This window comes from Clupea harengus, chromosome 16 (genome assembly GCF_900700415.2).
Source record: "Clupea harengus chromosome 16, Ch_v2.0.2, whole genome shotgun sequence".
In the NCBI taxonomy this organism is placed as follows: Eukaryota; Metazoa; Chordata; class Actinopteri; order Clupeiformes; family Clupeidae; genus Clupea; species Clupea harengus.
In genome coordinates this window covers 11814644-11818909 of record NC_045167.1, presented here as the reverse complement: position 1 = coordinate 11818909, position 4266 = coordinate 11814644, and positions in this window count along the sequence as shown.

Sequence of the window (4266 nt, the reverse complement as noted above, 5' to 3'; positions counted from 1 at the left end):
ATCAGATGTGTCTTTCTTTCTTTCTTTCTTTCTTTCTGCTTCTTTGTCTCCCTAACTCCTCCTTTTCTTTTCTTTTCTTTTCTTTTCCTTCTATTCTTCTGTCTGTGCCACGAATCAACATTCCTGTCCACTTATTGCTACCAGACCCCAGGCCTCACCGATCTCTATCAGTTTTTTTTAGTTTATTTATCTCAGTCTCGGTCTCGAACTTCTGTTTCATGTGAGGAATCCTGGTGGTCCAGGACAGAGAAAGTAAATGTTTGTCCTTCCCCTAAACATCTAAACGTGGGACTGTATACTGTTAGGTGAAAGGATATCATCATCCTCCACATCATAATGTACTACAAAGTATAAGTTTATGTGTCTCAATGAAATGTATACATTGCATGCACATTGTGTGTATATGTCTTCATATATTTGTACAATTTATAAAATCATAGTCTCCTAAACTTGGCGCACAGATGAAAAAATAGTCTATTTTATGCTCGGGGAATGATTTCAATGAGGGGAATCAGTTTAATGAGGTATCTGTCTCATGTCACTGGTGTTTTTTATTGTGACAGTAAAGCTGCCATCCCTTTTCCTCTACGCCCCCCTTGCACTGTTCCCTCTCCAGTGCTCCAGACGCAGAGGAAGAGAGGTGACTCAAAGAAAGGTCAGCCATCTTTTTTCTCCTGGTCTCTTTCCATCACGGCCGTGGCCTCCCAGGATTCTCAGTAACACCGATTGCCAAACCAAAAAAAAAGAAGAAGAAGAAGAAGAAGAAAAATAAATTCTGTCCCCATGGGGTCTGTTGCCAGGGCATTTTTAGGGTTTTGAACTTCCAGGGAATGTCGTTTCACTTTGGGTGTCCATCCATCATCGAGCCTTCGCCAGCAGATGTGATCCAAGCCCGGACTCTGGCAGACGAGAGCTGAGACTTTTCATATCTCTAAAAAGCAGTAACATTTTGGTGTCTGTGAAAAAACAGGATAGAAAGAAAAAAAAGCCTTGTTACAGGCTATTTTGCATCCAAATATTTGAGACCCAAGCAGTCTTTCAGAGCTGTCTTCAAAAGCGACTGTGGTTTTCGCTCTTTTGCCATTTTCTCCAAAAAAATATCTGTTTTCAAGGAAACATATAAGCTCCAGCCCAATACCTCAGAGTCGTGTTCGCCACTCGTGATTTAACTCCTCACAGCTACCTGCAGTCCAGGGAGAGATATACATCACCTTTGTGGAACTCTGAATGTAACTTTATAGCTACGTAACCCCCCCCCCCACACACACACACACACACACACATACACACTTTATAGCTACGTGACACATACACTCACACCCACACCCACACACACTCACATACTCACACACACACACACACACACACACATACACACTCACACACACTTATACCGTATTCACTTGGAATTTCGCCATGACATTCAGGTTCTAGAAAGACTCCAGCAATGGAAATCTGATTAGAGTTCTTGTCCTCCATCCTCCCTTGTTCTCTTCTCTTTTCATACCTGAGAGCGTGGGAGCCTAGTGTACAGCAGCAGAGACGCTGGACGGGGCCCAGGGCTTAGATCCTTGTGGTTAGCCGGGAGTCGTCCTCTATGGTTTTGGGAAGGGAATCAACTTTATGATGTGTGTCAGAGCTTTGGTCCACTGTCTTTCATAGTTCGCTGGGACATCGTGAGCCGCATGTTTTTTTCCTTTCTTGTGTTTTTTTTTCTCTGCAGTGCCGGATCTTGGCACTGTTCACCAGCACAGCGTGGTTCAGCTTACATATATGTGTTCGTAAATCCTGCAGAGCAAACATCTTCCATGCATTTGTGAATTGTCACACATTGTATACTCTCCTCATTTATAATGCTTTACATTACACGCCGAGTGAAATATAGAGCTTTCCTTCAGACCTCGCTGTTGGGGTTGGCTCAGCACTAGAACACATCAAGCATTAAAAATCAATTCAACTATCTTACAAGATGGTCTACATGACTCACAAATATGCTTTAGTGATATGAGCCTTATAGAAACCGTTAGGGGCATAAGTCTTCAGCACAGTCAAAATGTGCACGCTTTGGCTCACTGGAACAATCTGTCCTCACTGGCCTCAGTGGTCATAAATATCCTCTTCTTATACAAAAATTGCAGGGAATATTACTCTGCAAGAGTTTTGTCTTCTGGAGAAGTGAATATCCATGGGAGCGGGTCAAAATGTCTCCCATTCTAATCACTGCAAAAATAATAAAACAAAAAACACACAAGGACGTCGGATTTCTTTCTTCTCAGGGTATGTGGTGATGAGGAATTTTTGACCAGGCCTCGAGGAAAGGGGCGAGTGCCACATCCTCTCCCCGCTCCCGGAGTGGCCCTGTGGGGGTGACGGCCTGTCTGCCGGGTCCTTGGAGGACGACTCGGCCTGGAGCCCGGTCTGTTTCTCTTGGACCAGACGCTGGTTTACCCAGGAGTCTGTGCTCTGCTGCCGTCCTCTCCCAGATATTTCACATTTTCATAACGGGGGATTATGTGGCTGGGGGAAAAGAATGGGCCATGTGCTGGAGACACATAAACACGCACACTGTCTCACACACACTCACACACACACACACACACACACACACGCACACACACACACACATACACACACACAAACACACACACGCACACATACACACACAAACACACACACGCACACTGTCTCACACACACTCACACACTCACACACACACACATACATACACACACAAACACACACACGCACACTGTCTCACACACACTCACACACTCACACACACACTCACATACACACACAAACACACACACGCACACACTCTCACACACACACACACATACGCACACACACACACAAACACACACACACACACACACACACACATACACACACACACACACACACACACACACACACACATACACACACACACACATGCATGTCTACGCACAGTTATACCCACAAACGTTCACACACACACACATGCTCACACACACACCACACAAGATATACACATGCCTCAACACTTACACAAACACACACACACACACACACACACACACACACACATACACACTGCAGGAATGATGACATAAGTGGGAGATGAAATCCTGAAGATCCCTCAGCCGTCCAGCCTCTTCTCCACGACACCACTCCGAGAAGAATTCAATGGCGCTCAGACACTTACACTGACTGAGGATCTTTCCAGACGTTTGTGACTGTTTCCCTCATCCTGAGTTCATCTCCTTCTCTGTTGTTTTTGGTTCTCCAGGAGGATCGGGGGCTTGTGGCATTGGCTTCAGCAGGGGTGCCAGGGCACCAGTCTGTCCATAATAGTGTGTGTGTGTGTGTGTGTATGTGCGTGTGTGTGTGTGTGTGCCAGGGCACCAGTCTATCCATAATAGCATCCAGATGGGGAGATCTAATAGATTTGTTTGAGGCTAATTTATGCGGATCAGGGTTTAGGCATAAGAGCCCAGGGAAGGCTTTCATATGATGGAGAACAGAGCAGAGCCTTCTGGCTGTAAGCTGAATCAGACATCAACACGTTTGTTTCACTGTGCTTGAAGACACACACACACACACACACACACACACGCACCCACCCACACACACACACACACACACACACACATCATATCAACACGTGTTTGTTTCTCTGTGCATGAACACACACACACACACACACACTAATCACATCACTACATGTTTGTTTCACTGGATTGTCAGAAATGACTTACAGAGGTGCAAAGCATAAACAGAGAGAGAGAGGAGTGTGGGATGTGAATGGGAGTGAGTGGCGCAGGCCTGTGTGGACGCCTGGGTCAGCTGCATGTGGCTGATGGGTTTGGACAGGGGACAGATATACTGGGAGTGTGATGGAGGCAGATTACAACTATGGTGAAGTGGGAAATGTTGTGATGTGACTGAGAGTGATGTCACCCTGTCCCTCTCCAGAGCCCCCCCACACACACACACACACACACACACATACACACACACTCTCTCTTATGAACAACACATGGGTAATTGTTCATGACTGTGTACGTGCGTGTGCGTGTCCGTGTGCGTGTGTGTGTGCGTGTGTGTGCGTGTGTTCAGGAGTGATAGATGCAGGTCTGTATAGAGGCCTGTGTAGACACCATCATGTGGTCGGTGGGATTGGACTGGAGACAGATGGGTGAAGCCATGAATGTGACAGATTGTTATTATGGTAAAGTGAGAGATGCCTTTAAAAAAAACTGGATCGGCAGAGTGATGTCACTC